The sequence below is a fragment of the Panthera onca genome, chromosome D2 (assembly GCF_046562875.1).
Source record: "Panthera onca isolate mPanOnc1 chromosome D2, mPanOnc1 haplotype 2, whole genome shotgun sequence".
Classification (NCBI taxonomy): Eukaryota; Metazoa; Chordata; class Mammalia; order Carnivora; family Felidae; genus Panthera; species Panthera onca.
Genome location: NC_138349.1, coordinates 41,314,612 through 41,336,361, shown reverse-complemented (window position 1 = coordinate 41,336,361; position 21,750 = coordinate 41,314,612). Strand labels below are relative to the sequence as shown.

General features: G+C 48.0%; 1 protein-coding gene across 5 annotated transcripts in view; it reads right to left on the bottom strand.

The window, feature by feature from the left end:
* Nucleotides 1-21,750, bottom strand: part of ARHGAP22 (Rho GTPase activating protein 22) — a 172,006-nt gene that overhangs the window by 115,733 nt on the left and 34,523 nt on the right. The gene's annotated exons all lie outside the window — the stretch shown is intronic.

Below are 21,750 nucleotides of genomic sequence, written 5' to 3'. Positions count from 1 at the left end.
ACGAATCCATCCTTCCTTCCTTCCTTCCTTCCTTCCTTCCTTCCTTCTTCCATCCATCCATCCTTCCATCCATATCTTTCCTTCCATCCTTCCATCCTTCTATCCATATCTTTCCTTCCATCCTTCCTTCCTACTTTTTCCAACCATCCTTCTTTCCTTCCTTCCTTCTTCCATCCATCCATCCATCAATATCCTTCCTTCCTTCCATCCATCCATCCATCCATCCATCCATCCATCCATCTCCTTCCTTTCATCCTTCCTTCCTTCCATCCATCCATCCTTCCTTCCTACCTTCTTTCATCCAACCATCCTTCCATCCGTTCATCCATCCATCCATCCATCCTTCATCCATCCATCCATCCATCCATCCTTCTTTCCTTCCATCCATCCATCCATCCTTCTTCCATCCATCCATCCTTCCTTCCTTCCATCCTTCCATCCATCCATCCATCCATCCATCCATCCTTCCTACCTTCTTCCATCCATCCATCCTTCCTTCCTACCTTCTTCCATCCATTCATCCATCCTTCCATCCATCCATCCATCCTTCTTCCATCCATCCATCCATCCATCCTTCCTTCCTTCCATCCATCCTTCCTTCCTTCCATCCTTCCATTCATCCATCCATCCTTCCTTCCTACCTTCTTCCATCCATCCATCCTTCCTTCCTACCTTCTTCCATCCATTCATCCATCCTTCCATCCATCCATCCATCCTTCTTCCATCCATCCATCCTTCCTTCCTACCTTCTTCCGTCCATCCATCCTTCCATCCATCCTTCCATCCATCCTTCTTCCATCAATCCTTCCATCCATCAATCCTTCCATCCATCCACCCATCCTTCTATCCATCCATTCTTCCTTCCTTCCTACCTTCTTCCATCCATTCATCCTTCCTTCTTTCCTTTCCTTCCTTCTTCCATCTATCCATCCTTCCTTCTTTCTTTCTTTCCTTCCTTCCTTCCTTCCATCCATCCTTCCTTCCTACCTTCTTCCATCCATCCATCCTTCCATCCATCCATCCATCCTCCTTCCAACAATCCTTCCATCCATCCTTCCTTCCTACCTTCTTCCATCCATCCATCCTTCCATCCATCCATCCATCCATCCATCCATCCTTCTATCCATCCATTCTTCCTTCCTTCCTACCTTCTTCCATCCATTCATCCTTCCTTCTTTCCTTCCTTCCTTCTTCCATCTATCCATCCTTCCTTCTTTCTTTCCTTCCTACCTTCTTCCATCTATCCATCCTTCCATCCTTCCATCCTTCCTTCTTTCCATCCATCCATCCATCCATCATCTTTCCATTTGTTCAATGGTTAATCCATTTATTCATTCAGCAGCCATTTATTGAGTACCTATATGTGTCAGTTACTGTTCTAGGTGCTGGGATAAAGCAGTGAAATAATGAACAGATAAAAATCTGGCTCTTCCTGGAGCTCATATTCCATCAGGGTTTCTGTTACTCAGGCCCCAAGGGAGCTGGCCCATCAGCCCCTCTCCCTGGTTTGTGCAGGGCACCCTTTCTCTGGAGGCATCAGACTTGAACACCATTTCCCAGAACCCCCCAAAGTCACCTTGCTGCTTCCCTGGGCTCATCCTGGCAGAGTGGGCCTGGGAAGCGGGGTCTCCACTCCAGCTGTTTGTTGTAACTTGTTAATGGATCCTTGGCAGGGCAAAGGGGCCATCTCTCCTACCCCAGAGTCCCTGAGTGCCCATGAGCCCTCTGCCCTGAAAGCTCCCTCTGCTCCCCATGTGACACCACCTGACACTCTGCCAGGACTGGTACTGCCCTTCACAGTGATGACTGGGTCCTTGTCCCCTACTAACCCTCTTCTACATCATTATCTCCCTCTTTATGCTCTGTCTCAGGAAAAGCAACTCTCCCCTCTCTGGCCAGTAGCAAGGATATTGCTGCAGTGATCACCAGGAGGGGCCACCCTGGACTTTGGAAGGACAGTTCTTCTAAATGGAATCACACTTGTAACTCTTAAACCACGGATCCTAACTTCTGTTAGGAATGCATGTTCCCTGCGACCCATGGTCTAGCATTATAAATCTGTGATTCTGTGTGTGTGTGTGTGTGTGTGTGTGTGTGTGTGTGTGTGTGCAAGCTCCTCTTGTTGCACTAGTGACCAGAGTTCCCTAAGCCTGACCTACTCTCTGCCCATGCTGTCCCAGTAACCTGGACCTTTCTTCCAGCCCTTTCTCACTCAACCCCTGGCTTTGGCTGCTTGGTGAGCTCCCACACATCCTTCAAGATCCAACTCAGATGCTTCTTCCATAGAACCTTCCTTCTGAATCCTCTCCAGAGAGTCATTTCCCCATCTATTAGCACATATGACCCATGGCTGGTAATTATGTCTGTGGTTTCCTTTCTGCCCCATTGAGGGGCGCAGAGGGGAGGACATGATGTCTTATCCAGTTCTACACGGTTCTTACCACGTGCTGCTCAGGGAATGGATATAAGTCATGCTTGCCAAATATCACAGGCTACTTAATCTCTCCCTGATGATTAAGTATGTATATGTCCTATCATGATATTAAGTGTGACATGACACTCAGCTGCTATCCGAAGAGACTGTATAGTCTGGTGGTCCCCAGATTCACCTTGAATGACATATGGCCTGGGAATAATCCTGAACCTACCACTGGGGGCCCTGCTCTAGAAGGGGCCAGCCCACGACAGCAGGGGGATTAAGAGGACACATCATCCTCTTTGCCACCCTGAGCAGCTGTGATAGCTCAGACTATGTCAGTCCGTGTCTTCTCCACCTTGATTCCCCGTGGCTGTCCCTTGGTTGTGGTGAGGCCAGTGTCAAATGTTCCAGCCTTGTCTTGGCTGCGCTTTGGCCCAGAGAGCAAGCAGGCTGTTTCCAGGCTCATCCCAACACACAGAAAGGGGACTTGTGATCCCTGCAGACAGAGGGTCTTCCCGAGAAACTAGAGTGAAGGCAAATCAGAGGAGTCAGGTGGCATGGTTCAGGTCCTCCTTCCAGGAAAGCGGCCCACCTCTGAAGCCCTGCACCAAGGGCTGACCTTCATTTGCTCTTGCACTTAGTGGCTGCTCTATACCTTTGCTCCCCACATTTCTGTGGGTCTTGGTCCTCATATGTATGGACGTATACTAGATTAAAGTCCACTTTGCTCCTTTATTTCTGTGGCTGTTTACTATCCCTGTGAGTTATCTAAAGAGTCCCTCATGACTGGGTGTTTGGAGTCCTTCCAACGTTAGTTATTTGATTAAACAGACGATGGGGTCTGGTTGAAGAAATATGGGCTGGGGTGGGTTCGGATCATGGACGGCTCTGTGAGTCGTCGGCCTCAGTGTGCTGATTAGCGAGCTGGGTGCGTGTAGGATGGTGACACCTGACCCTGCCAGGTGAGGTGGAGGAGGAGAGACGGCCAAGTCTTGCAGAGTGCAAGGACATGGCATGGACATGGTGCCAGTAACCGGTTACCGTGACAGTGAGGATTCTGATAATGGAAATGGTGCAGCAGATGTCTCCATGCAGAAGTGTTTCCTGAAGATTGGTTCCTGAGGCAAACTCACAGGGCAGAGGGCCCGGGCTTTTCTATGGCTCTTGGCTGGTTAGGCACCGTTACACGCTTCCTTCTCAAGATGGTGTGTGGCTATGTGACGCCACAAAACCATACTGGTGTGCCACTAGCCTCGTAACCACCAACGTGAAATATCATAATTTGCATGGTCCTACTCCATAATTTAGTAGGTAGAACATGACACTCAGTTACTGTCTTAGCTCACCGTGTTATTGGGTCACTTATCAGGGGAGCATCTTCCCATAGGCTTTTGCTCTCTGTATAAAGCATCAGCCTGCTCCCTTTGCCCACTTAACTGATTGCCCCTGGAGGTGGGGGCGCATCTGGGGTCCTCGTAGGTCTCCTGGTCACTTGGGCCTTCTTCCCCTCTTGAATGAACCTTAATACTTCCCTAGAAGTGTCCCCACAGCCCTGGAAAGGCTGCCCCTCCATTTCCAGGTGCCCATAGCACCATGTCCGGGGTCTGCGCTGCACTCTGCCTCTGCCCTGAAACCTTGGCTGTTCTGTGGGAAGAAGCAGTTAGGCTCCCGCTGGCAAGCAGCAGGGGCGGGGGGGGGGGGGGCCCGCAGCATCCAGAGGGACCTCTCTGCTCCAAGGGTTGTACCTGTTCCTCCACCTCTCCTCCCATCTCAAGTTGTGGAGGGGCTGGAGCAGGGCTGGATTCAGCAGGCACTGATCCTTTTCCGGGCCCAGGGACGTATGGGGCCCTAGGGACCTGGACAATAGGGTTACAACAACCCCAAGTCTCTGGTGGAGTCTGACAGAGGACTGAGGTGGAAAGGGGACAGGGGTGTTCCCTGGTTACTGAATTCTCTTCTCTGGGTCTCAGTTTCTTCATCTCTAAAATTCCTTTAATGGCTTGAGAATCAATGGTAAAATCAAGTCAGCAGTGCCTAGGCTTTTGTTTTGTTATGTCTAGAGATTTCTAAGATAAGCCTTGACAGAAGCTGGGCTCCCATGGGTGATGAATTTCTGCAGGGCGTGGGTTGGCTCCGGCCTCCTCTATTTGCATATTCTTCTCTTCTTGGGGAATCCATAAGGGTTTATGCAGAACCCTGGACCCTTTGGGGTCTTTAGTTAGGCATCTGGCTTTGTAGAATGTTCCAGCGCCACATCCCTGGTTTTGTTTTTTGTCTTCTGTTGCCCTGGGGCCTAAAACGGTCTCATTTGATAAGATCATAGGGCTGGTAGGACCCAGAAGGCACCTTCCTTCCTTCCACACCCCCCATCGCATCCTGAGCAGGGCCAGCACATAGAGGAGTTCAACAAAAATTCAGCGATTCATCAGTGCACCCCAACCCTGAAGAGTGCTGGGGAGCCCTCGGCCGGGCACTGGGCCATGTCTGTGAGGCACTGTCTGTCTGACCATGTCTGCCCAGGAAGGCTGAGCTCTCAGAGCACAGGGCACTGGTGGACAGCAGGTGGCCAGCACACTTGTCCAATAAATAAATAAATCGCTGCTCTGTGAGTGGTCTGATGGTTCCTGTGTGGCAGGATGAAGAAAGGGGAGTGTTTTCTGCCCTGATCCCCAGGCCCTGGGCACTTCCCTCCCAAGGGCTGCAGGTGTGGAGGGGACGGGCAGCAGGGGGAGGGGATAGGCGGGGTGGGGGGAAGCCTCGTTCCCTGGGGCAAAGGCAAGGGGTCTGCACTGAGGCAGGAAGTTACACTGGTCTCTGTTTGAGCAGATGCAGGCATCCCTGCCTGCGCTGCCCCAGGCTCCCTCAAAGGAGAAGAAAAGTCAGCTTCTGCTGCCTCAGTTCACCAGGGAGGCACTTCGTACAGATGCTAACGAAGCTGCCAAACCAGCCCAGGCTTTTTCTCAGCTGATCAATCACAGAGATGCTGCTTCTTATAAGGCCCACTGAGTATCTCGAAAGGAAAATAATCATTGTTATGATTTATTAATAACCATTGTTCCTGTCCTCAGCATTTCCTTGAATGAACCTATTCAGTTCTGTGAACACTTAGGTGAAGCTTTCAAAGTCAAAGAGCTCAGACATTCTAAAGTTCCAGAACTGACAGGAGTTTCCAGAGTGGGCCCAGGAGCAGGCCCAGGGCAAGCTCGTGACCCTGGGAGAAGAAGGGCGCCCTTTGCTCACATCACAGCCATTCATTCATTCACTCATTCATTCACTTATTTATCCATTCATGCCTCCCAAATCTACAGAACTCCTCCAGGTACAGAGCAGAACCCTGAGATTTTGGTGTTTCCCGGGAGCCCCCATATTCACTTGCAAACACACACTCATGCATGCACACACAAACACACACTCACATACATACACAGTCACACACTCATGCACATGCACATTCTTCCACTCATGTATGTATACACTCTTACACATAGACACACACTTGCAAACACACACACACACACACACACACACACACACACACACTCATGCAAAGAGAGTTCTCTAGGAGGGAGCTTGGTCCCCTACATCTTCAAGGTCCTTAGTCCCAGGGAGATGTCAGAACTCTGGGTAGAGGAAATGGAATTCAAGTACCCAAAGGTTCATTCATTATCAGAGAAGGGCAAAGCTCTGCGCAGCATCCAGGCGTTGCTAGGGCAAAATGAGAGGCGGGGCCAGCTGACCAAGCCCTGATTCACGCCCTCTGCCTACCAAGGAAATGGGGAGCTTTCACTTCTCAGAGATGAGGAAATTAAAGAAGTGAACAGGTAAACGCACAGAAGAGAAAATACAATACAATCAAGACGTGCGGGATGCCGAATTGCAGTAGTAATCCGCAAAATGCAAATTATAGCCTGCAGGTAATATAGCGAGTGTACCCTTCAGGCAGGTACATTTTTAAAGTCTGGTAATGACATGTGTCGATGGGGTTGTGAGTAATTGTAAGCCACTAACTAGAGGGCAATTGGGCTGTATTTACTCAGGTTAAAAACATGTACGGTCTATAACCCAGCAATTCCACCTCTCGTCTCTGTCCTACAAGAACGAACCACGAGTGCACAGGCAGTCCCTGTAAGGGCATCCCTGTATGCGATCCCTAAAAATGGGGAAAACCCAATTGGCCAACGATCAGACAATGGCCCAATAAACTGTGCTATATTCACACTGTAAGACGCTTTGCAGAGGTCAAAAGGAACAGGGTGAATGTACACGGGCTGCCATGTTTAGCTTCCCCTTTTTATCAAACACCTCAGAAAAGGTGTCTTCACTCCCTTTTCTCCAATTCCTCTCCTAATGTCCCTTTTCACGGTAAAATATACATAACATAAAATTTACCATTTTAGCCATTTTTAAGTGTACGATTCAGGGGCATTAAGTACACTCACGTTGCTGTGTGACCATCACCACCATCCATCTCCACAGCTTCTTCATCACCCCCAACTGCTTCCTGTTCTTCTTGGACCCCACTCAGTCAGGTTCTCCTACCTCTGCCCCATCCAAATTACTCTCATTGAGGATGCAGTGACCCTCATGCGGCTCAACCCAAGGATCAGGTTGGTCCTCCCATTTCTTGACCCCTGGTGGTAATGGATCCAGTCGGTAACCTCCTTCCTCCAGGGCCATTTCTACCCTGGGGCTCCAAGACCACTCTCCCCTCCCCTCCTTCATTGGCCGCCATGCTGTCTCATCTTCCCACTTCTTCATCCAGTGCCCAGGGCCAGTCCTTGGACCCCATTTCTACCCACACTCACTGTTTCGGGGATCTGCTTCTGTCTTGTGGATTTAAACACCATCTGTGTGTACGAGGTGCCCGTGCAGAGACCAATGTGTCTGTCACATTGTCTACATGACACCTCCAGTGTCACATGTGTGAAGCTGAACTCCTGGGCTTTCCTGGCCATGCCCCCTATTCCTCCCAAGGTCTCCGCCATCAGTCAGTGAAACACCATCCTCAGGCGGCCATCATTTCTTACCTGGAATACTGCTGGAACCTTTCTGCTGGATCTTGCCCTGCCACACCCCCTTTAGTCTCTAGCAGGCAGCTAGAGAGAGTTTTTGAAGATGGGAGTTAGACTATGTTGCTCCCTAGGAAAGCCCTGTGGGACTCCCTGTCATGCGCAGGGTAAAAGTCAGAGCCATCAGTACAGCCTCCGGGGGTCCTCCGGCCCTGGCCATGTGACCTCTCACCTTCTTGTGCTTTCCCAGCCCTGACTGCACTGGTCTCTGCTGTTTCGCAGACCTGCCAGCCATGTGCCAGCCACCTGGCTCTGCACCTGCTGCCCCTGTCCCTACAGAACTTCTCTCTGCCCCTTTGTTCTGAACTCAAGTGCCACTTTCTCCATGAGGAAGGTCCAACCGTCCTTTAAAAAGGTATCCCCAAGCCCCCAGCTCCCCTTTCCTGCTGTATTTTTAACATTTAAATTCTGTTATAGTGGTGGAAGAAAGCAAGTTCCAGAACAATACACAAAATTCTATAAAAAAGGGAAGAAAAACACCTCCCTCCAAACAAAAGGCATCACAATGTATTTTTGGTGGGTATGTGTATTTGTGTAGAAAGAACATGTCACAGCTCTGATGGTGACCATTCACGGAGGGAACAGTGTACCCCTGAGTGATGTGTATTTTACACAGGGAAGGAATGCACGCGTTCCATTATGGGAAGTAAATGAAAATAAAAACTGTAAAATGAAAGAGCTCTTTTGGTATGGAATGGGATCCTCTTGGGGGATGTCAAACAACAATTAAATATCACTAGTTTGATAAATGTCTACAAGTATTTATCTGTGACAAGCATCATGCTGGGCTGAGGACCTCAACACAAACAAGAGCAGCCTGGCCGCTGCCTGCTCGGACCTTCCAGGCCAAACGGATGATAATTCCTGGAAGCCGGACCCAGGCCCATCTGTGGCCCTTCCAGGGCACCAGGTCAGGGGGTCCCTCTCTGTGAGACCTTCTGGTGGGCCTGGGTCTCCTCCAGCCTGTCTGCTCCCCCTTCCACATAAGGAGGGGCTCAGGGAAGGTGTGTGGGCCATTCACCTGACCAGCGGTGCAGCGACCAGAGCATCTGGTGGGTCCTGAAACTTACACATTGCTGAGGACACAGCATAGACACCTCTGATTGTGGATCATGTTGAAGCTCTGCCCAAATTCCCTCGGATCCCTCTTCCTGTTTTTATGTGCATACCCCCATCCCAAGTACCTTACGGCTTGACTCCCTGGGTTTTCAGGGCTGCAGGCCTGTTTTGGAAGACTGCCTTGGGGTTAAGGGAGACCACTCTGCCCAGGCACTGGGAAGACTAGAAGTACCTGGGTGTGGGAGCCTGAGAGCCCCTGCAGCCTGATTTCTAGCAGGAAACCACTCGGAGGGGTAAAGAGGTGTATTCACACTTTAAAATCCCAGGAGACTCAGGCTGACACCTCCCTTGATTGGGCTTTGTACCATTCCCTGTCCTGCTCCCTCACCCCCTCTCTGGTGTCTCCTGGGGGCACCTGATTGATAGATTACCTCATGACAATCCTCATCTCAAGGGCTACTCAGGAGAACCCCACCTAACACACCCGACTGCTTTCAAGGCCCTCTGAATAGGCCTGTGGCAGCACTGGTCGTGGGTGGCCACAGGGGCATCGGGTCCTGGCAGTGCTCACTGGGGTTGGGAAGGCCCTGCAGCCAGCCGGGGAATGCTTCTCCATCTGGAGCTCTGTAAGTGCAGCCCCAAGAGCGTGGACGAGTGGCTGCCCATGAGCTAAAACACAATTGATTTATAAAAGTCAATGGGATTTTAAAGCCAGGCTGGAGAACTAGCAAGATGGCTCACAGAGCGGAATTGATTTAAAGGGTAAGTATTGAGGCTGAAAGATTGATTGAGAGGAGAGGTGAGGTAATGGAAGGGGCGATGTGGAGAGCCGGACAAGACGGTTTCATAACGTTAATGCAATCTGCAGCGGAGGGCGAGGGGGCCTCGTCAGGTCCCCGTGCTGTCTGGGAATACTGCGCGAGCCTCAGGTGATTTATTACACTAGGGTTCCTCAGTGTCCCCGACTTTTTTTTCCCAACTTGTCACTTAGCATTCTTTCTGGACTCTACCTGGTCATCTGTTCTCTGCTAGGACCCCCATCCGAGGGACCTAGAGAAGCAGCCAGGCCCTCCCAACGGATCTCACTTCAGGGTCCAGAGGACGAAAGACGACAAGGGGTACATAAGTGACCAGTACTAATTCTAAGAGAGCGCAGAGGTGGTCTAGAAAGTTGGGATTTGTTTTCATTGTGATTATTGTAATGATTTTAAGAAATCAATATAAAAGATCACATTCTTGAAAGTTATTTTTACGGGCGCCTGGGTGGCTCAGTCGATTCAGTGTTGGACTTTGGCTCAGGTCATGATCTCACGGTTCGTGAGTTCGAGCCCCACGTCGGGCTCTGTGCTGACAGCTCGGAGCCTGGAGCCCGCTTTGGATTCTGTATCTCCCTCTCTCTCTGCCCCTCCCCTGCTCATGCTCTCTCTCCCTCTGTCTCAAAAATAAATAAAAACATTTTTAAAAAATTTTTTTTAAGTTATTTTTATTGGCTCTTGCCGGATCTGCCTCCCGGCTCAGCTGTTGCTGGTCTTTGGCAAGAGGGTTTGCTATAAACTTCCATGCGGCACACCCCCTCCGATTCGGCTGATCTGGCACTCACTTACCCACTCGTGGGGGTCTCCTGTGCATCTACCCTGTGCTAGCCCCTGGGGTATGGAGATGAAAAGGCACGCGCCTGCCCTAGCAGAGGTAAAAGGGGGAGCAGAGACACCCAGACGCAAGGTCTCACTGTCACCCCGCCACGTGTCAAGGGAAACAGGAGCAGGAGGGCAGCAGGACCAAGTCGGGCTGGGAGGCTGGGAGACCAGTGGGGAGGCTGAAGCTGGATGAGAGAATGGAGTGAACATGGGAGAGGGTCAGGTTATGCCCGCTGAAACATGCCACTTGATGGTGGCAATACGGCACACTGTTTCGAGGGGCAGGCAACCGGGAAACGGCAAACGCTGAAGGAGCTCTCTTTCCTCCCGCTTCCTGCCTAAATGCAGGGTATAAATTCCCCTTGTAGATGCCTCCCCCACTCCTGTACCAGGAAGAGGAGAGTGAGACTCGGAACAACTTTATCTACCACACATTTTCTTTCTTTTTTTTTTTTAAATTTTTTTTTTTAACGTTTATTTTTGAGACAGAGAGAGACAGAGCATGAATGGGGGAGGGTCAGAGAGAGGGAGACACAGAATCTGAAACAGGCTCCAGGCTCTGAGCTGTCAGCACAGAGCCCGACGCGGGGCTCGAACTCACGGACCACGAGATCATGACCTGAGCTGAAGTCAGCTGCTTAACCGACTGAGCCACCCAGGCGCCCCTCTACCACACATTTTCTAATCACCATCCGACATTGTCCTGGGTTTAACTGCCTTTCCTCCTGTTACTCTGTCTTCTATCAGTTTAATTAGCAGGACCCTGATGCAGAACTTAAGAGGGTAGAGGAAATGTTTTTCATCCCCTACACTATGGAAGGCCGGGGAAGAAGGGATGTGCCCAGGAGGGGGCACAGAAAGAGACACACAGGATGAGAGAGCATGTGGCCAGACCTGGCAATTCTGGCTCCCAGGCTCTTAACACTGACCCTCGCAGGGCCCACATCTCTGTCCTCGAACAGACTCTACCCTAACCCCTCCTGCCTCATGGACCTCCATTAATTTCTATCTACAAGCTGGACCTCCAAACGCCATCCCACAGTGAGGTCCCTCTTGCTGTGTCTCCTTTGAAGAGGCTGTGCTTTAGCCATCATTGGCATGGGTCTGGAGTGGAGGTGAGGAGAAGGCCTCTGTGAGCCAGTGCTCTGCCAGGTCTCCAGCTGCACCTCCCACTCATACCCCACACCCCTCTTTTCCAAAGCCAGTGACTGGTCCCCATAGGGGTCATTTTATGCCACATCTCTGCATTTCTGTGCTTGCCAGCCTGCTGAGCCCTGACTCACTCTGGAGGCATTAGTGCAGTTTCCTACCATGTGAAGACGCCCCTAGTAGCTTTTCAAACCAGAGGGGTTGGTTTTCATCCATTCTGCTGCCCCCGGAACTGGCACACACCTTCGGCCAGACATCTCTACGCTGTACTGATTTGCGAGCATCTGATGGCCAGGGATCCCCACGCCCGGATCCCTACACCATAGCACAGAGCCTCTCAATAAACTCGCTGAGCGAATGAACCACCATGAGGCACGAATCCTCAAGTTCAAAGAAGACGGGAAAGATCAAATCCAAGGGACCTCGTGCCTCTGTAGATGATCTTCTTGGTTTGGGAGAAATCTACCAACAGGATTTCTCTTACCTGCGGCCTATTTTCATACGATTAAAAAGTTAAAGGACATGGTATCAGTGATTTCATTCCCGTAATCAGAGAAGCGGCAAGCAGCTTGACTCAAAGCACAGAACCACCTTTTGCCTCCTTTTGCCTCCGAGTCTGGCGGTTGGTGTGCAGAGAGGCTGCCTGAGGTCACAGAAGGGGTGGAGAATTTGGAGGCCTGAGGCCCGTTGGCTTCCTGCAGTCCCAGGTTTCCACATAAAACGGGAGCAAAATACAAATCCCATCCACTTCCGAGACTTGGCGAGGATGAAATGAAAGGCACTCTCCAAGTGCTTTGTAAATGGAGAGGCGCTGAATGAATGGTGGTTAGTGCTGTGTTTTATTACCACTGGCTGAGCCTCTTGGAAACCTCTCTCTTCTCTCTGCACCTTGTCCCAGAGCAGCTGGCCCCAGCCTTGCTACCTCCAGTTCTGTTAAGATCAGCAGGCCATTCACCAGGAGCCTGGGATCGGGGGAGTCAATGTAATTCAGTATCGATTATAAATTTCATTTCTGTCTGCCTACAGGCCATTAGCTTAGATCAATATATTCTCTACCCATGGTTAAGTAATCATTGAGGCCGTTGATGATTTCAGCAGAGTCAGGGCATGTCTCTGGCTGTCTGGCTAGGGGGGCCCAAGGCAGTCTTCTGGCCCAGGCCTACCTAACCCTGTCTTGCCAATGAATCATTTATTCCCACTCTCAGACAGTAAGGTTAGGGTCCATTCTCTAGTTCTCTGGGGCCAGAAATTCAGCCTGAAGTTCCTCTGGCCCAGCATCTGGTAGCGTCCCGTGTCCTAAGAGTGCTGGTGTTATGAACTTTGGGCATCTTCCATGGGGCATAGACCTCAGTTTTCCTCTCAGCTGGTATTCTGGGCAGAGAGGCAGTCGGAGAAAGGAGGGCTGGGTTCACAGTGCATCTCTCCAGGACACAAGCTGTCCACTTCATCTCCTGGCATGTGGACCTCAGGCAGCAACAGACTGGCACCCTGGGGGCTGGAGCAGTGACCGGAAGCAGGGAACCTAACTGGTCGCAGCTGAGTGCTCTGAGTAGATGTGTTCTGACAACAGCCCTGTTGCCCCCTCACATCTTCTGCAGTTGGCAGACGGGAAACACCATTGCTCCCAGAGCGTTTGCTGGACATCAGCTCCTTCTCTGCCCTCAGTCACTCCCCGCAGACACACTGCCTACACTGCAACAAGCCTCACTGTCTAACGCTCCATCCGGGCACTTCACTCCCTTGTTTAAAGCCCGACCTGGATGTAGAAAGGGCCCATTCCCCAGGCTGCATCACCTTTCCCCCCTTGCCTTTCTGCACTGCAGCCATACCCAGGGGCTCACAGCTTGACCAGCACATGTGCCTCTGGGTCTTGACCCACGAGGAGGCCTTCTCTGCATGGGATGGCTTTCCTTTCCTGATGCCTGGAGAGAGCCCTACTGGAGAAATAGGAAGTGCTCAATGAGGTTCAAGAGCCTTTGGGTTTTGAACAAAATTTTTTTGAATGTTTATTTATTTTTGAGAGAGAGAGAGAGAGAGAGAGAGAGCGAGCGAGCATGAGTGGGGGAGGGGCAGAGAGAGAGGGAGACACAGAATCCAAAGCAGGCTCCAGGCTCTGAGCTGTCAGCACAGAACACGACGCAGGGCTCAAACCCACCAACCGTGAGATCATGACCTGAGCCGACTGAGCCACCCAGGTGCCACTGGAGCCTTTGGGTTTTGAATCCCAGCACTGCCCCTCCTGGCTGCCAGTTCTTTCATCTCTCTGGGACTCAGTTTCCTCACCTGAAAAATGGGGCAACAGTGGTCTCTCACTAGGGGTCTTTTGAAGACGAAAGGAGATTTCACCCATGGGACACACAATGGGACATGAAAATGGGTACTCCAACAGGACACGGAGACTCAAGAGATGCGACATTCCAGATGAGGGCCAGACCAAGAAGCACACGCTCAAAGAGGTGGGTGAAAATCAGTTATGCGGCCCTGAGGATGGAGGCGGAAATACTGAAGTGGTCCTGCATTTTGCAAACGAAAGTGACTGTGGGGCACGTCATTGCCCAGAAGTGGCCAGGGTTGTCACAGGGCCGTACCCAAGCAGGCACGGGGGAGGACTTGACTCCCCGGTCTGGTGGAGGGCCCAAAGAAAGTTGCTTCATGAGTTGTGCCTGTTCTAAAGCAGGGTTACATAAGCTCAACAGACACGAGCGCTGGTCACTGCTATTAAGTAGTCGTCAGCGCGTGAGATTAAATATACGTCTGACCCCTAAAGCGAGCAGGGAGGGGAAGGTATCTGAGGCTGCGGTATTCCAGCTGGCTAATTTTGTCAGAAATATGGCGCACTGAAACAAAATAGCAGCCAATGCTGGGATTCCTCAGAATCAGCAGGCGGATGGGGCCAGGCCCGCCTGGACTGACCACACACCTTTGCACCCGGGGCCAGCACCATTGCACCGCCTCGTGAGACACTTCTACAGGATACCCACGCTCTCATCCCATCTGACCCGCTTCCTCCTCCTTCTTTACTAGCCTGCTGTGCAGCCAGGGTGCCTTTGAGCTGAACAAATCTGAGACACAGCAGGACCAAATGGGTGACATGGCCGCATCTTCTGTTTTGGCCCCGGGACCCGGCGTTAGCACAGTGAATACCATGGAAACGGGTGCTTCTGAGGGATCAGGTACACTCCCATCACTGGAGCCCAAGCTTCTCAGTGACCCCACCCAGCCTCCACCTCTGGACATGGCTCTATTTGGGGGAAGGAGGCTTCTTGAGCCTCAGGGTCCTGTGTTTAAGCTGCTTTGGATCTTACTAGTTGTGTGATTTTGAGCATTTTACTTAAATTATTCTGCTTCCATTTTCTCCATTGACTCATAGGCACATTCTGAACACTCAACACACATTTTCTGACTTTCCTTCCTTCCTTAAAGAAGAAAGTGGAAAGGCTATCTGTGGCCTTTGATGTGTCAGTAACGAGAGAGTCATATCCTATGATTCTATTTACATGAAATTTAAGAATACGCAAAACCACTCCATGGTGATAGAAATTGGAAGAGTGTCTGTCCGGTTGTGAGGAGGGTGAGGTGGTATGGGGAACAGAGGAGGGAACTTTCTGAGGTTAAAAGAAAGACTGAGTTAAGCGTCTGACTCTTGGTTTCAGCTCAGGTCATGGTCTCACAGTTTGTGGGTTCGAGCCCCACATCGGGCTCTGTGCTGGCAGCTCAGAGCCTGCCTGGGATTCTTTCTCTCTTGCCCCCTCTCTGCCCCTCCCCTGTTTGCTCTCTCTTCCACTCTCTCTCAAAAGAAAGAAAGAAAGAAAGAAAGAAAGAAAGAAAGAAAGAAAGAAAGAAAGACTGTATCTTGATCTGGGTGGTGGTCAGAACTATATATTTAAGATTTGCACATATTACTGCACATAAATTATGCTTTGATTCTAAAAACAAGGAAAATATTAGAAATGAACAATGAAAATCTTAGAATAAACAGTATTCAAAAAATCTGTCTGCAATGTCCTTTGAGGCCACTGTTGTTCAAAGATCCCCAAATTGGAATTTTATTTCGTCTGACCAGGTGCCTGGAGCTTGTCCTAGACATTTGGTTCATCTGGGGGCCTCTGCAATTTCATTTCAGTTCTGAGAAAACTTCCAGGGGGAGAGACAGGAGAGAATCCAGGCTTCTGTGTGGGGTAGAAGACCCAGCCAGTAGTGGAGAACGTCTAGGCTTGGGCACCTGAACCCTTAGGGAAGGTGACAGCTGTGAGCTGTGGGTCCAGGGCCTGACCTAGGACAAGGAGACCGCTGGACGAGTCTATCGTGGCCTCCCTTCTGCACCACAGGCTACTGTCTGTGAGGCCTCCAGTCCCCGCCAGAGCTCTGGCCCACACCCTGGTCCCACTCTCCAGAAAGTGTTCTCATATACCACCTCCCTGACCCCTCTCCTAGCCCTTGATCCCTCTCTCGGAGTCTCAGACAATGCCAGATACTGCATCACTTAAACAGGTTACTGTCCCTTTGCCGGCCCACTCTCAGGGCCCTGACGGTGTTCTGTCTTGGGGAGTCTTCAGCTGACGAGCCTGGGCAGGGGGCAACATGGAGTCCCCACGGGCATATCCTGGAAGGCCACACCATTCAGAACCAAGCGCTCACATTCAGAACCAAGCGACCAGAGGTCTGTGAACCCCATGGTCATCCCTTGAGAGCAATCCTCCAGTTCGAACGGGTGCGAGGTTACGTGACCTCTGGGCTATCACTCCTCAACCACATCTCAAGTAGTCCTACAAGCCGTGGTGTGAAACCTGGCAGTCTCCTGTCCTTCCATCACCTTCCATTCCCCAACCCCCCAGAGGCAGTCACTTCTATCCTTTTTAGTTTGATCTTTTTCGTATTTACCTCTCGTTTCTAACAGTATTCATTTATTGACACTTTATTTTCTCGACTTCCCCCATCTAGTTAATGAACACGTCCATCACATCACATATTTATCTTTTTTTTTTTTTTTTTTGGTGGGGTGGGGGGGATACATATCAGCTCTACTCTGCTAGCAAATTTCAATTATACAAATAGTGTTACTGACGATGCCGCCATGTTTTACATTAGATCCTCAGACCTTGGTCCATCTTATAGCTGAAAGTTTGTACCCTTTTATTAAGCTTTCCCTATTCACCCCTCCACCCCTACCCCACAGTCCCTGGTAACCACTTTTCTACTCTCTGTTTCTATGAGTTTGCCATTTTTAGTTTCCCCATATAAGTGATACTGTACAGTATTTGTCTTCGTCTGTCTGGCTTCACTTAGCATAACATTCTTGGGATCGGTCTATTTTGTCACAAATAGCAGGATTTCTTTCTTTCTCATGGCTGAATAATATTCCATTGTGTCTATATATACACCACATCTTTTTTGTCCACTAATCCCCTGATGGACACTTAAGGTTGTTTGTATGTCTTGACTCTTATAAATAATGCTGCAACGAATATAGGAGTGCAGATACCCTGCTGATATCCTGTTTTCATTTCCTTTTGGATACAGGCCCAGAAGTGGGATTGCTGGATCATATGGAAGTTCTATTTTTAATTTCTGGAGGAACCTCCATGCTGTTTCCCACAGTGACTGCACCAATTTGCATTCCCATCAATGGTGCACCAGGGTTTCCTTTTCTCCCTTGAGATATCTCACTTGAGATAATATATCCTTGTTATCTTTTTTTTTTATTTTTACTTTTTTTACGATAGCCATTCTAACAGGCATGAGGTGGTATATCACTGTGACATCTGCATTTCCCTCGCCTTAGTGATGTTGAACACCTTTTCACGTACCTGTTGGCCATTATATGTCTTCTTTGGAAAAATGTCTACTCAGTTCTGCCCATTTTTAAATAGAATTGTTTGGGTTTATTATTATTATTATTATTATTATTTGCCATTTAGTTGTGTGAATTCTTTATATATTTTGGATATTGACCCTTTATCAGGGATATGATTTGCAAATATTTTCCCCCATTCTGTAGTCTGCCTTTTCATTTTGTTAACGGTTTCTTTTGCTGTGCAGAAGCTTTTTAGTTTGATGTGGTCCCACACATTTATTTTTGGTTTTGTTCCCTCTGCTTTTGGTGTTAAATTAAAAAAAAAAGTCATCACCAAGACCAATGTCAAGGAGCTTACCACTTATGATTTCTTCTAGGAGTTTTTATGGTTTCAGGTCTTAATTAAAGTCTTTAATCCATTTCGAGTTGATTTTTCCATAGTATAAGATAATGGTCCAGTTTTATTCTTTTGCATGCGACTGTCTAGTTTTCCCAACACCCTTTATTGAACAGACTGTTTTTTCCCCATAATATATTCTTGGCTCCTTTGTCATAACTTAATTGACCATATATGCTTGGGTTTATTTCTGGGCTTTCTATCCTGATTCACTGATCTATGTTTTCACGCCAAGTCACTTCGTGATTTTTCTTTTTTAACTATTATTTGTTGTCTTCTTGCTATGGAAAGTGAAGATTTTATTTCTTTCACTCTCCTGTCCCTACCAGACATACACACCCACTCCATTTTCCCAATATAGTTATATTATAATTTGGTTTGATCAACATGCCAAATTTGCATTGTTAATTTGCACTGTGCAATTGATAGTCCCAATTGAGCTATGTAGTATACTGTAATAATTTTTCTTTCCACACATCAGTTTTTGCTTTCCTTGGAGTTCATAATTGTCTTTTTTTTTTTTGCTTAGTTTTCTACTACATATTATTAATTCAACCTTAAATATTCCAACAATTGTCTAAATTCAGTCTCCATGTGTTCATAGGCTGTGGGCATCTACTTAAAAATATCACGGCAACACCAAAAAAGCAAATAACCCAATAAAAAAATGGGCAGAAGGCATGAACAGACATTTTTTCCTATGAAGACATACAGATGGCCAACAGACACATGAAAAGATGCTTAACATCACTCATCAGGGAAATATAAATCAAAATCACAATGAGCTATCACCTCACACATCAGAATGGTTAAAATCAAAAACACAAGAGACAACCAGTGTTGGCAAGGATGTGGAGAAAAAGGAAACCTCGTGCATTGTTGGTGGGAATGCAAACTGGTATAGCCACTGTGGAAAGCAGCGTGATGTGTCCTCAAAAATATAAAAATAGAATTACCCTATGATCCAGTAATTCCACTGCTGGGTATTTATCCAGAGAAAATAAAAACACTAATTTGAGAAGATACATACAACCCTGTGTTTACTTCCACATTATTTACAATGGCCAAGATATGCAAGCAACCCAAGGGTCCATCGATACATGAATGGATAAAGAATGGGATGTTACTCGGCCATAAAAAAGAATGAAATCTTGCCATCTGCAACAACAAGGATGGAACTAGAGTATATAAATGCTAAGGGAAAGACGTCAATCAGAGAAAGGCAGATACCATGTGATCTCACTCATATGTGGAATTTAAGAAACAAAACAAATGAACCAAGAAAAAAAGAGACAAGCAAAAAACCAGACTCTTAAATATAGAAAACAAACTGGTGGTTGCCAGAGGAAAAGTGGGTGAGGGGAAAGGATGATAGGTGAAGGGGATTAAGAGGACGCTTGTCGTGATGAGCACTGAGTCATGTTATAAAATTGTTGCATCACTGTATTGGACATCTGAAACCAATATAACACTGTATGTTAATTACATTGGAATTAAAATAAATAAAAATAAATCACTGCAACTTATTACTCAAAGAATCTATAGCTCCGTTGGGGACAGGCAGTGCTATCTTCAGTGGTCTTTGGGTGGTGTGGATCCCTACACTGGGTTGGGGAGGGAGGTCAGAAGCCTCAGCACCAGACAGACATGAATACCAAGGCCACCACTTGCTGGCAGGGCACCCGTGATTCTCCTTCCACATCTGTTAACATGGGAGCACTGAGGCCTCATCATTGTATAGTTATGAGAATTACGTAAGTGTAGTGGAGACTCCTCGAGCTTGGAGGACACGCAATAAATGCTGGATTACTTTCCTGTGAGGAGAATCGAGAACAATGAGGCCACTGAAAGTACTTCATTTCATAGAGCTCTCTCGCTCCATCCCCAAAGTACTGACCAGGCTCTGCACATTCATCAAGGCTCCCAAGACATTGATACGCTTGCTAACAAAGATAGCTAAAGCTGCTGTAGCATGGCTCATTAGTTTAATGATTTCCTCTAAAAGAAAGAGCCTCTTGGGGCGCCTGGGTGGCTCAGTCGGTTAAGCCTCCGACTTCAGCTCAGGTCACGATCTCACGGGTCAGTGAGTTCGAGCCCTGCGTCGGGCTCTGGGCTGATGGCTCAGAGCCTGGAGCCTGCTTCCGATTCTGTGTCTCCCTCTCTCTCTGACCCTCCCCCGTTCATGCTCTGTCTCTCTCTGTCTCAAAAATAAATAAACGTTAAAAAAAAAATTTAAAAAAAAAAAAGAAAGAGCCTCTTTAATAACAACATCAATTTTATTCTGAAATATTCTACACAAAGGCAGAAACTCTAAGAGAAAATATTGACAGAACAATCACATAAAAACTAAGAACTTTCATATATCTGCGGGGAAGACCTAATATAAACGTAAAAGGCAAGCAACAAATTGGGAAAATATTTGAACGTATAAGTCAGTCAAAGGAAGGGCTGACTTTCCTTTTTTTTTAAGTTTATTTACTTTGAAAAAGATAGAGGGAGAGAGAATGAGCAGAGGAGGCGCAGAGAGAGGGGGTCAGAGGATCCGAAGTGGGCTCCATCCTAACAGCAGAGAGCCCAATGTGGGGCTCAAACTCACAAACTGTGAGATCATGACCTAAGCCAAAGTCAGACACTTAACTGACTGAGCCACCCAGGCGTCCAGGAGGGGCTGACTTTCCTAAGGACCCGGATCAGTTAGGGCAGAGTGCTTCAGCCTCCCAGACTAATGCTTTCTCTACCATTCATTCATTCATTCATTCACTCAAAATATGTGTATTTAGATGCCTGGCGTTGAAGTATAATGATATTCAAAACCAGAAACGGTTCCTGCCCTCAGGACACTCACAGTCCAGTGGAGTGACAGATAGCCATCAGAAAATCCTACCTGGAAGCGTACAACTATAATCCAAGGTAAATGCTGTAAAGAAAGGAGAGCATGTTTGGAGGCGAGGGAAATAAAAGCAAAAAAGAACTACTGGGACCTCATCAAGATAAAAAGCTTCTGCACAGCGAAGAAAACAATCAACAAAACTAAAAGGCAACCGATGGACTAGGAGAAGACATTTTCAAATGACATATCAGATAAAGGGTTAGTATCCAAAATCTATAAAGAACTTACCAAACTCAACACCCAAAATATAAATGATCCAGTGGAGAAATGGGCAGACGACACAAATAGATACTTTTCCAAAGAAGACATCCAAATGGCTAACAGACACACGAAAAGATGCTAAACATCGCTCATCATCAGAGAAATTCAAATCAAAACCACAATGAGATACCACCTCATACCTGTCAGAATGACTAAAATTAACAACTCAGGAAACAACAGGTGTTGGTGAGGATGTGGAGAAAGGGGAACCTTTTCGCACTATTGGTGGGAATGCAAACTGGTGCAGCTGCTCCGGAAAGCAGTATGGAGGTTCCTCAGAAAGTTGAATATAGAACTACCCTATGACTCAGCAATTGCACTACTAGGTATTTACCCAAAAGATACAAAAAAGCTGATTCAAAGGGGCACGTGCACCCCAATGTTTATAGCAGCACTATCGATAATAGCCAAATTAATGGTAAGTGCCCAATGTCCACCATCTGATGAATGGGTAAAGAAGATGTGGCACACGCACACACGCACACACACACGCGCGCGCGCGCACACACACACACACACACACACACACACACACACACACACACTGGAGTATTACTCAGCCATCAAAAAGAATGGAATCTTGCCATCTGCAACAGCATGAATGCAACTAGAGTGTATTATGCTAAGCAAAATAAGTCAGAGAAAGACAAATACCAAGTGATTTCACTCATATGTGGAATTTAAGAAACACAACGAATGAACACAGGGGAAGGGAAGGAAAAATAAGATAAAAACAGGGAGGGGGACAAACCATAAGAGACTCCTAAATACGGAGAACAAACTGAGGGTTGCTGGAGGGGTTCTGGGTAGGGGTAGGCTAAATGGGCAAGGGGCATTAAGGAAGACACCTTTCTGGGATGAGCACTGGGTGTTACATGTAAGTGATGAATCACTAAATTCTACTCCTGAAACCAATACTACACTGTATGTTAACTAACTTGAATTTAAATAAATGTTAAAAAAAGAAAGGAGAGCATGTAGCAGAGGACCTAGCTGAGATTGGAGAGTATGGGGGAGGACTTCCCTGGCTCAAGTCCTCAAGTGAGGACTTCCCTTCCCTTATTTGAACCGATAG